Source organism: Eumetopias jubatus, unplaced genomic scaffold, assembly GCF_037043125.1.
Source record: "Eumetopias jubatus isolate StellerSeaLion01/CBP00866 unplaced genomic scaffold, mEumJub1_p1.0 scaffold_12, whole genome shotgun sequence".
NCBI classification, from domain to species: domain Eukaryota; kingdom Metazoa; phylum Chordata; class Mammalia; order Carnivora; family Otariidae; genus Eumetopias; species Eumetopias jubatus.
Genome location: NW_028274818.1, coordinates 25307110 through 25319505, shown reverse-complemented (window position 1 = coordinate 25319505; position 12396 = coordinate 25307110).

Here is a 12396-nt window from a genome sequence, read left to right as displayed (position 1 = left end):
GTCAAATAAATAAAATCTTTAAAAAAAAAAAACTAAATTGAGATTATACAAAGGGGGAGTTTTAAATTTTATTTATTTATTTTTAATAGATAACACATCCACGTGCTCCATAATTCAAATGGCCCAAGAGCGCATATAGTGAAAATGTCCCTTTTACCCCAGCCCCCCCGGGTGGCTCCCCTCCTTGGAGTCAGTGAATGTTGTAAACTTCCAGGGACTTTATGCACAGACAGGATAAGCACATCTTACCTTCTCCCCCCGTTACACAAATGTTACACAAGTGTTAGGCACTCACTCTGCATCTCCCAGCTTTTACTGAATATATTTTGATACTATTTCCTATCAATATATAAAGAGGCTTCTCATTTTTTATGACTATGTAATATTCCATGATATGGATGTATCTAATTTCTGCCTCTACTCAGTCATTCGGGTGGCCCGCAATCTTCTGCCTACATAAACAGTGCTGCAATAAATGACTCTGGACACGCGTCATTTTGCATAAGAACTATCTCAGGATAACCTCCTAGAAGTGCGATGATGATGACCATGATGATGATGGGATCACAGGTCAGGGGTCAGGTACAGTCATAAGTGTTGATGGCTGATGCCAAATAGCCCTCTGCAGAGGTGACACCAATTGCTTTAAAATGTCCCTCTTTGGGGGCGCCTGGGTGGCTCAGTCGTTAAGCGTCTGCCTTCGGCTCAGGTCATGATCATGATCCCAGGGTCCTGGGATCCGAGCCCCGCATCGGGCTCCCTGCTCCGCGGGAGGCCTGCCTCTCCCTCCCCCCAACTCCCCCTGCTGGTGTTCCCTCTCTCGCTGTGTCTCTCTCTCTCTTAAAATAAGTAAATAAAATCTTTAAAAAAAAAAATGTCCCCCTTCGGATGTAAGTGAGGGATGAAAGCAGGTGTGAACTTGGAAGGCAAGAAGGCTGGACCTGCTGCAGGCAGGGGGGCAGGAAGGGCGCGGTCCGGGAGGCTCTGCCGTCGAGCGGGAGAAACCCACCCGGGAGTAAACCATGGGTCAGAACCGCCCAACAAAGACGGTGGATGGAGCTGGAGCTGCGGCTCCGACCCACGTTGCGGACAGCGGCCTGAGTGGGCATTCGGAAGTGCGTGTGAGGAGGTCTCCGATGGGTCGGCGGGGTGACGGGGTGACGGGGTGTGTGGGGAAGCCCCATCTGACTTGAAGGAACAAGTAGGATAAAAACAGACCAAACAGGAGGAAGGGGCCCCTCAGATTTTAGGAACCTCCAGCTCCCAAAGTGTCGAGATATTTATGATGAGCGTGAAACTGAATTTGGTTCATGCTCCTGTGTTCTGGCAAACAGAAACACAGACACATTAAGAAGGAATTGATGGGGCACCTGGCCGGCTCAGTCAATGAGACTCTTGATCTCAGGGTCGAGGGTTCGAGCCCCAAATTGGGCATAGAGACTACTTTTTAAAAAAATAAATAAAGACAAAACCAAAAGAAAGAGGGAATTGAAGATACCCATTTCAAGACAGACTACTGGCCACACGTTTGTCATCCCTCCGGTGACCCCCACTAAACTGACAATAAAGCAATGAAGAAAAGTACATTCTCCTAATGAGGAAGAGAACAGGAGGGAGGCCAGCGCTGATGAACATTTTCGGTGAGTATACAGCGGTGGACATGGAGAAGAGCGGTCCCTGATGAAGGGGGAGGACAGAGTGGGAGGCGGCTGGGAAGGCCCCACATCATCCCAGCAGAACCACAGCGGGGCTCAGGCCTCAGAGAGACCACAGGGTTGGACTGCGTAGAGGAGGCTGGAGATGCAGCTGTGGCAAAAGAAGGAATGGCCAACAGCGCAGGGACAGCAGATCCTGCAACACATGGGGCAGCCCGGGATCCATCCCCAATTGGAAGGTTCAACGACCCCAAAGAAGGGGCTTGCACCTCCATTACTTGGAGTCCCCCACCCCTTGTGACCCAGGCTCCCTTCCCAAAGGAAATGAAGTCTGCCAACTGACCAGTCCAGCCTCACTCTTAGATATGGAAAGACAAACACCGTCAGACATTTGACAAAAGCTTCTGGTGTGAAAAGGAAACAAAGGTAAGTACATAGTGGCAGGGACGATGCTCCACAAGAAAGGGAAGTAACTTCAGACACAGAAGACACAAGAAAACTTTCCATAACTGATAGGTATTTCCAGGGAGATTTAAGGGGGTGTTGCATCACCAGACAAGGACAGGATGCTATGAAAGAAGCAACCAGAAAATAGTATGAGTGGGGTGCCTAGGTGGTGCAGCTGGTTAAGTGTCTGACTCTTGATTTCGGCGCAGGTCATGATCTCAGGGTCATGAGATCAAGCCTCGCTTCCAGCTCTGTGCTGGGTGTGGATTCTGCTTGAGGTTCCCTCTCTCCCTCTCCTTCTGCCCCTTCCACTTCCTCCCCTCCCCCTCACATTCTCTCTCTTTCTCTAAAAAAAAAAAAGAAAGAAAGAAGAAAGAAAGAAAGAAAGAAAGAAAGAAAGAAAGAAAGAAAGAAAGAAAGAAAGAAAGAAAATAGTATGAGCAACCAGAAATTAAAGATAGGATTATAGAAATAAATATTTCAGTAAAAGGCGTTGGAAGGTAGAGAATTAGAGAATCATTACGATAAAAGTCTATCCAGAAAAAAAAAGTACAAAGAAAATGTAAGGGAAGAAATTCTCAAATAAGAAAACAAAATAATTCCCCAAAGCCAAAGAGCAGAATTTTCAAATGCAAAGGGGACACCAGGAATCACAAGTGAATGAGAGACCCACACATAAGCACTGTCATGGTGGGCTTTTTTTTTTTTTTAAGATTTTATTTATTTATTTGATGGAGAGAGAGACAGCGAGAGAGGGAACACAAGCAGGGGGAGAGGGAGAGGGAGAAGCAGGCTCCTCGCTGAGCAGGGAGCCCGATGTGAGGCTCGATCCCAGGACCCTGGGATCATGACCTGAGCCGAACGCAGACGCTTAACGACTGAGCCACCCAGGCGCCCCCGTGGTGAACTTTTAACATAGCAATGGTAGACACAAGATCCTGAAAGTTTCCCTAGAAGGGAAAAATTTACCTCTAAAAATATAAGAATCAGGGGCACCTGGCTGGCTCAGTAGGTGGAGCATGCGACTCTTGATCTTGGGATTGTGAGTTCGAGCCCCACGTTGGGTGTAGGGATTACTTAAAAATAAAATCTTAAAACAAACCATAGAGACTCTTAATCCCAGGAAACAAACTGAGGGTTGCTGGAGTGGTGGGGGGTGGGAGGGATGGGGTGGCTGGGTGATGGACACTGGGGAGGGTATGTGCTATGGTGAGCGCTGTGAAGTGTGTAAGACTGATGAATCACAGACCCGTACCTCTGAAACAAATAATACATAAATGTTAATTTAAAAAATGTAAAAAAGAATAAAATAAAATAAAATCTTAAAAAAAAAAAAGAAGAATCAGGCTGGCCTCAGGATTCCCATTAGCTAAGGCTAAACAATGCCTTTGACATTGTGTGAAAAAAGCAATTTTTATTTTATTTTTTTAAAAAAACTTTTTATTTATTTATTCCAGAGAGAGAGTGAGAGAGTATGAGCAGGGGGAGGGGCAGGCAGAGGGAGAGAGAGAAGCAGGCTTCCTGCTGAGCAGGGAGCCCACAGGGGGATGGGCTTGATCCCAGGACTCTGGAATCGTGACCTGAGCCGAAGGCAGACACTTAACCTACTGAGCCAACAAGGTGCCCTGAAAAAAGCAATTTTTAATGAGACGTCTATATCCATCCAAATTACGATTCAAGTGTGAGGGCAGAGCCATGACACTTTCAGAAATGAAGGACTCAGAAAATCCAGGTACCCTAAGCCCCCTCTTAAGAAATTACTTGAAGATGGAGTGTGGGGAAAATGATGGCGTGAACAAGAAAAAGAGGGGGAGGGACGGAGGGAAGGCGGGAGGGAGGGGCAAACAGCGGGACCAGGCCAGGGCAGCCGTGAAAGGAAGAAGTCCCAGGGGGACAGCTATGTGACAGAAAAGCAACTCACTAAAGGGCACTTGCCTGGCTCATCAGAAAAGCATGCGATTCTTGATCTCAGCGTTGTGAGTTCAAGCCCCACGTTGGGCATAAAGATTACAAAATAAATAAATAAACAACAAAAAAAACAACTTGTCCAAATTAGAGCATAAGAGAGAGGAACCTGTGTGTGGGGTCCTTGGGGAAAAGGGGGACCTCGTAAACCAACTACTCAATAGGCTGAAAAGTTGGAAGACAAACTTGAAATGATAATGTCAAGTGAAGAGAAGAAGAGAGGCACTCAAACTCTAGGATAAACTAAAACAAATAAAAGGAAAGGTAATTATAAGACATCGCTGGCTCGGCCACAAACAATTTTTACATTGTCACAAATGTAAGTGATTTATTGGACTTCAACTTTTAGAACCAACCTATAGGCAAAGCCTGAAGACCTAATTGTGGCTGGAAAGCTAGAACATCATGTTAGCAACCTTGAGCGTTTCAAGGAAATATTCAGAAGACAGAAGTTGGGAAGGAGAGCCCAAGGGAAGGTAGGAGCGAGGGTGGGCTTAGCCTACAAAATAGTGCGTCCAAACTAGCAAGAGCTGCCGGGATGAGAAATAACGATATGAATATGTTACCTGAAACAACAAACATGATCAACAGATTTATTTTGATCTTATTGAGAGGAAACTGACGAAAAGCAGCTCTCTTAACCATCTTGGGGGGAGGGTGGGAGAAGGGCTGTATGGATGATGTATGTGAACTAAATCCCCAGCCTCCCCGGTTAAACCAATAGAGGATGTCTAAAATGGAGAAATCCAGAAACAGCAGCGTAAGCATATTATTTAGAGACCTGGAAGTCACTCCCAGAATAACAGAGGTAGAAGTGGTTGCCTCTGAGGAGGGAGACTAGGGGAGAGAAGGAATGAGGGAGGGCTGTTCACCATGGGCTCCTCTGTTCAACCTTAGTTTTAACCAAGTGCAGGAAGTACTCGGATATAAACATTTAATTGTATCACAAGGTAGACAAGAAGGGCAGGCGGTGGGAGCTCATGCACCTTCACGTGAGAGCTGGAGGCCAGATTCAAAGTAGTTAGACACCCGAGTCATGAAATACCTTGCAGGTAGGACCGAAAAGCAACCAGGATAAACGATGAGGACATTGGAGATGAGAGAATGTTCTGATTTTTGCAAAGACACAGAAGGTATTTCTGGAAACAACGGACCAAACGGCTCAATATAGAATCCTGGCAAAATCCTAGCACAGATTATTAAACAGATGGCTTGGGAGTGTTTTGGGATTTATTTATTTATTTATAGTCCGCCTTGTTCCAGAAAGAAGGACTTGTAGAGGCTTACAGAGAGGCGTACAGTACAAGATAAAAAATAATTTTCTGTGAGAAAAGATTCTCAAAAAGTTAACCATAGAGTTGCTATGTGACCCAGCCAATCCACCGTGGGTATATGCCTGAGAGAACTGAAGCACGTTCACATGAAAACTTGTGCATGAATTCAGCATTATTCATGATAGCCAAAAAAGTGGAAACCCAAATGTCCATCGACAGATGAACGGAAAAGCAAAATGTGGTACATCCATAGGATGAAATTTCTTGTTCAGCTATAAAAAGGGGTGAAGTACTGAGGTGTGTCACAACATGGAGGAACCTTGGAAACGTGCTAAATGAAGGAAGCCAGACCTAAAAGGCCACATATGACATGATTCCATGTCTATGAATTGTCCAGAATAAGGAAATCTATAAGGAAAGAAGGTGGACAGTGGTTGCCAAAGGCTGAGAAGAGGGGGAAGGGGACGTGACTACTCATGGGGCTAGAGTTTCTTGTAGGGGTGATGAAAATGTTCTGGAATTAGGTGGTGGTGATGATCACACAATCTTGTGAATATACTAAAAACTGCAGACTCATACGCTCTGTTTTTTTTTTTAATTAATTTATTTAACTAATCTTCTACATCCAACGTGGGGCTCGAACTCACAACCCCGAGATCAAGAGTCACGTGCTCTTGTAACTGAGCCAGCCGGGCGCCTCTGAATCGTACACTTTAAAAGAATGAATCTTATGGTATTGGGATTATATCTCAACTAAACAAGGGAGGGATGAGTAAAGGAGAGTAAAAGGACAGAAAATAAAGAGGAACCAAGTCAGCATGAGACACATATACTATATAATTCTGTACAGGTGATAAAGGTGGACCCTGACTTTGGCCATGAGCTTTCCAGCAGTTTCTATCAGCTTGGAAAGAGTGCTAATTAAATGATTCCCAGCATCCACAAGATAAAAAAGAACTGGATGTTCAGGAGAATCATAGCTTTTCTTGGTACTGATGCCCAACAGGAACCTCTCCTGTGCATCTTCCTATAGGGGTCCATTGGCAACAACATCCGCACCATAACTGCAGTCACATGTCGTAGGGTCACTCAAACTAGGCATAAAGCCCCAACAGAATTCACTAAGGGCACTTTAATGCGGGGCCTAAATGGTATGCCAGCGTATGCGAGCAATTCTCCGGGAGTAAAATGTAGATTCTCTGGAGCCGTGGTTTCCAACCTTGGCTGTACATTAGAAAACCCTGGGGAGCTTTTGCAAAACACCGATACAGGACTCCATCAACCAGAGAGTCGGACTTTCTTTAGCTTCCAGGTGATTCTAATATATAGCCTGGTCTGAGAATTACTAATAGATGAATTGTACATCCCTCATGAAATCCTCCATGAATATTAATTCTTGCCTCAGACTTTATTTGTAAGTTCAAGCTTCTAGCAATGAAATATTAAATTCATGTACTAATATTTCCTGAATGTCTGCTGTGAACTAGGCAGGTGCTGTGCCGTGCGCCTGAGACAGAAGGATTAATGTGTGACCCAGTCTCTAACCTCAGGGCGCTGACAGCCGATCTGCATTAAGGACACTCCAGCTGGTGATCACAAGGAAGTGTGGTAAGTGGAGATGGAGGGAACACAGGCAGGCACCTCGGGTAGCGATGGGGGAGGGGGGGGCTCCCGGCAGGATGAATAGCTCACCTGAGCTCTGAATGAAAGGTTAATTAGGAGGGTGGAGAACGGTGCATTGTGTTCAATATTTTTCTCAATGAGTTGGATGACGATTAGTAACCATCCATTAGGAATGTGAGGGGCCGTCCTTAATCTGGGACAGCTGGAAAAATGGCCCTTCGGCGGCATGGCTGACCTGGGATCCAAAGTGTGCTGGCAGGGAAGAGAAACCCAAATGGAAATTACATGCTCAGGGTAGGGGAAGGCAACTAAGAAGTGTAGGCGGCGCCGAACTCAGTGTTCTACCGGAGGCTCAAGTGTGCTCTCATTTCTTCCCACCACAACACTGTATGGATGTGATATTTTGCGGTTGAAGAGAATTGGGCTGACAGTGTTGAGCCCTGAATTGACAGTCAAGTGTGGGACCAGAACCTAGTGCTGGTCTGTCCCGCTCCTGATTCCACATTCCTCCCGTTATTCCACATATACCAAGTCCTATACTGCATAGGACTTCAATAAATCAACTGTGCCTAGACAAGACAAGAAGACTTAGTTCAATAGCAGTTCCAGGGGGCGGGGGGGGCGGGGAGTGCCGGGGAGGGACTCCTGGGTGGCTCAGTCAGTTAAGCGTCCGCCTTCGGCTCAGGTCATGATCCCGAGGTCCTGGGATCGAGCCCCACATCGGGCTCCCCGCTCAGCAGAGAGCCTGCTTCTCTCTCTCCAGCTCCCTCTGCTTGTGCACTCTCTCTGACAAATAAATAAATAAAATCTTAAAAAAAAAAAAAATAGCAGTTCCTGGGGGAAAATGTCACCAGCTATAAGACTGTGCACAAGTCTTGGGTGTGTAAGTAGGAGTTGAATGTGAGAGGCAGATGGTGTCATGGGGAGGATCCAGACTTTGGAGTGGGCTCAAAATTCAGCTTCGATACTTTCTGTGTGACTTTGGGCAAGTTACTCTGCCTTCTTGAGCCACAGTTTCCTCATCCATAAAAAAAGGATAACAATGCCTACCTCATAGGATCATTGTGAAGATTAAAGATAATGTAGGTACAGACAAGTAGAAGATATTTATAATACGTGTAACTGAGAAAAGACTCATATCTAGAATATAACAAAAACTCCTACATAATTTTTCTAAGGACAACCCAATGTTAAAAGTAGGCAGAAGACTTGGGGCGCCTGGGTGGCTCAGTTGGTTAAGTGACTGACTCTTGATTTCAGCTCACATCATGATCTCAGGGCCATGGGATCAAGCCCCACGTGGGGCTCTGCGCTGGGCATGGAGCCTGCTTAAGATTCTCTCTCTCCCCCTCTCCTTTTGACCCTCCCTCCCCCCACGCTCTCTCACTCTCTCTCTAAAATAAATACATAAATCTTAAAAAAAAAGTAGATAGAAAACTTGAAAGGGCATTTCACAAGTGTGCAGGTGGCCAATAAGTACATAAAAAAATAATGAACAGTATCTGTTATTAGAGAAATGCAGATGAAAACCCCTAAGAAACTAGTGTCCTCCCAACATGAAAGTTAAAATGAATGTGACTGGTGACAAGGATGTGGAGCAACTGGAACTCTGGAGGAGTGTATGCTGGTACAATCTCTTTGGATAACTGTTTGGCAACATCTCCTAAAGCTAAACCAATCCTATGGCCTCGCAACTTCACTTCTGGGCATATCCTCAATAGAATGAATGCTTATGTCCCCCAAAAGACAAGTACATGAATGTCCACAGCAGCCTTATTTATAATAGCTCCAAATTGGAAATGACCTGAATGTCGATCAATAGCAGATGGGATAAATAAATTGTGTGTGTATAAATTTGTCTGCAATAAAATTGCATGCAAATAAATTGTGTGTGTGTGTGTGTATGGTGGAATACTGCATAGCAATGAAGAATAATGAACTTATGTTCTCACAGACAGAATATTGAACAAGCACACTACCATTTCCGGGGTGGGTGCTGGAAATATTCTGTATCTTGATCTGGGTGGTGGTCACCTGGGTATGTACACATATAAAAATTCAATTTGTTCATTTAAGATTTGTGCATTTTAATCTATGTAAGTTTAACCTCAATAAAAAAAAGTAAACAAGGGGTGCCTGGCTGACTCAGTTGGTAGAGCGTGTGACTCTTGATCTCAGGGTCGTGAGTTCGAGCTCCATGTTCGGCATAGAACTTTAAAAAATACAAACAAAAGGTTATTGTAGGTCATGTGCTTAGCACAGAGTGGGCACTCAATAAATAGCTGTCAAAGTTTCTAGAAAAGAGGAGGCAGCGAACCCATTGCATTCGGTGCTGCTTAGACCACTGGGGAGCACTGAGTGTAGTGCTGGGAGACCCCATTTTTATGAAGGTCACTAACAATCAGAGCATGACATGGATGGAGAAAAGCATGGCAAGGGGTCTGGAAAACACGGCCAATGAAGGATGGCTGAAGGAAGCGGAGAGGATGTTGCTGGGGACAATGAAACTTGTCAAGGAAGAAGATGAAGAATGTCTTCAAATAGTGAATGGCTCTCTGTAGAATGGGAATTAGACTTTTCCTTGTGGCTCTAAAGCAGTCATTTGCAAACTGTGGCTGCAGCTCAGTACCCTGGAGGGCTTACCAAAGATTATTGAGCCGCACCCCCAGAATTTCCGATCCAGCAGGTCTGGGGCAGAACTGAGAATCTGTGTTTCTTTTATTTTCTTTTTAAGATTTTATTTTTAAGTAATTTCGCACCCAACATAGGGCTCTAACTTATAACCCCGAGATCAAGAGTCACATGCTCTACTGACTGAGTCAGCCAGGCACCCCTAGAGAATCTTTCTTTCTTTCTTTTTAGAGAGAGTGCAGGCAGGAGTGAGGGGTGGGGGAGGGGCAGAGGGAGAGGGAGAGAGAGAAAATCTTAAGCAGGCTCCACACTCAGCACGAAGTCTGATGCAGGGCTCGATTTCATGACTCTGAGATCATGACCTGAGCCTAGATCATGACCCGAGTCAAACTCAAGCGTCGGAGGCGCCCCGAGAATCTTCGTTTCTAACAAGTTCCCGGGACATCCTGATGTTGCTGGTCCAGGGACATACTTTGCTAGCCACCGTACTAGTGTATAAACCAGGAGAGCAATTTGTGCTGTTGTTGTGAAGAAGGAGGAGGAGAATTTATGGAGAACCTGGTATACCAGCTCCTGTATTACACCCTGTCTATGTTTTCTCACAGTAAGGGAGGTATTATTCTCCCCATTTTATTTTTATTTTAAGTAAGCTCTATTCCCCACGTTGGGCTTGAATTCATGACCCCGAGATCAAGAGTCTCATACTCTAGCGACTGGGCCAGTCAGGTGCCCCTATTCTCCCCATTTTAGAGAGGAGGAAACCAAGGCTCAGTTTTGCACACATCTCACAGCTTGACTCCCAGCCCAGGCATGCTGAAGGTGAGGCTGAGTGGCTCCCTGGGCAGTGCTGTAAATGGGATTCGGTTTCTGAGGGAAAGGATAATTTCAGAGGGTCCTTCCAACCCTCACAGTTAGACTAGCTTCAGCTAGCACTGTTAAACACTAACACGTATTCAGCACCAGCTAAGTGCCCGGTATTATGCAGTATTCTCTCCAGGATGCACGTGGCCACTGGCCTCACTCTTAAGATGCTTCTGGGCCATCTCACTTGCTCCTGTCTCTCCGGTCCCCCTTGGTACCTGCAGTAACCACCCCCCACCCACGCAGGCTGTTAACTCAGTTCATCCAGATAGTTGGCGAAGGAGAATTTTGTACACATACCCATCTCCGCTGTTGGCATTCATGTGGGGTAGGGTGGCCAGGTCATGTGGGTACAGTCCTTGGCACCAAGCTGTCTGCCATTCACCCCATGCTGACCTCAGACCGAGCCTGCCAATCCACTCTGCACACTCTGGCCAGGAAGGCGATGATGAAGGGGCTGTGAAGATAAAACCCAGAGGTAGGGGAGGGACGGCCTCATTCCCCAGAATGGCCAGAGGAACTGCAGATGTGCTTCATGACCTTGAACTGGAGACTTCTTCTACTGTTTCTGCCTGGCTTCCTCAAAGTCTGAGAAGCAGAGACCAGAGGGACCTGGGGACCCAAAGCAGGCCCACGGTCACTGAGAGGATTCTGCCAAACGTGAAATCAGGCCCAAGTCCAGGTGAGCCCCTCTAGGCTGTGATCATCCAAACTTTTTTGTGTCCATGTTTTAATATTGAAGGTTTTCAATTCTAACAGAAACAGGAATGAGGAGAAAGTGTACCCGTGGTTCTGTGCACTAAGGAGTTTGGGCAGCTCGGATGCATACGTAGAAGGGTGGTGGCAAGGTTACTCGGCTCTTACTTCACTCACTGTTAGATCTTGTTTGCTTTCTCAAGTGTTTCCAGGATGTAAGCCACCCATCGATGGTCCAAGACGGGCCATTTATGGATTTCTCATCACTTCCAGGTGTAAGCAGGAGTCAGTAGGGTGCAAACAGCCCTCAGCAAGGAGCCACTCCTGGCACTCAGTGAAGAACCAAGCCCATGGCCCTTCCTTGGAGGAGAGGCAGTACACAGATGATTAGCAATGATTTCGGATGGGGTTTCAAGGAGGGACCCTAGCAAGGTCAGGGAACGCTTCCCAGAGGAGGCGACCCTTGAGACAAATAAACAGATTTCAGGCAGCAAGAGCCTGAGGACCCTTCTTCACTCCCACAGATCTTCCCTGCCAATCTAGTCCGTCTTTCCTTATTTTCAGGTCTCCCCACTGCTTTCCAGAGCTAGTGAGGGACAGGGATAATTTCCTTCCAATGTACACAGAAGGAAATCTGAGAGTGGCTAAAGGACCATCCAAGGTTTTGTCATTAAAACTGAAGAATGACCACAGGGTGCCCAGCGAGGGCTAGACATTTGGATACTCGACACAGAAGAAATAGAGGACAGCCTCTATTTCCTTGGGGAACTTGTTATCATTGGGAGATAAGATATGTACATGAAAAACCAAAAATAATTATAAAGGCAATGTGCAAATAATTCAGCGCCCAGCTATTTATCCAGGACTCGCTATCTGCAAGGTATTCTGTGAGGCACCTGGATGGGTGTGGGGAGAGTTGGTAACTATAATATAATATGGTAAATATAGTCCCAGCCCTTAAGAACTCACCATTTAACCGACTGCGGGGGAGGCAGGGTGGCAGGAAGAGGAAGCTGGCCGTCCCTGGATATAACAGCTGACACTGAGGATTGTAGGGGGCAAGGAGTGGATCAGGGGTTTGCTGGTATTTGGGGGTTGGATAGGATTTTTCCAGAAAAGTTTCCTGAAGGTGATGATACTGGAAAAAATAGAGGAGACAAAGAAGAGTAGGAGAGAACAAACGAAACCTTTTCCCATACTCATCCTTCCACACCCAGTCCAGTAAAGAAGCCTTCCCAGGCAAA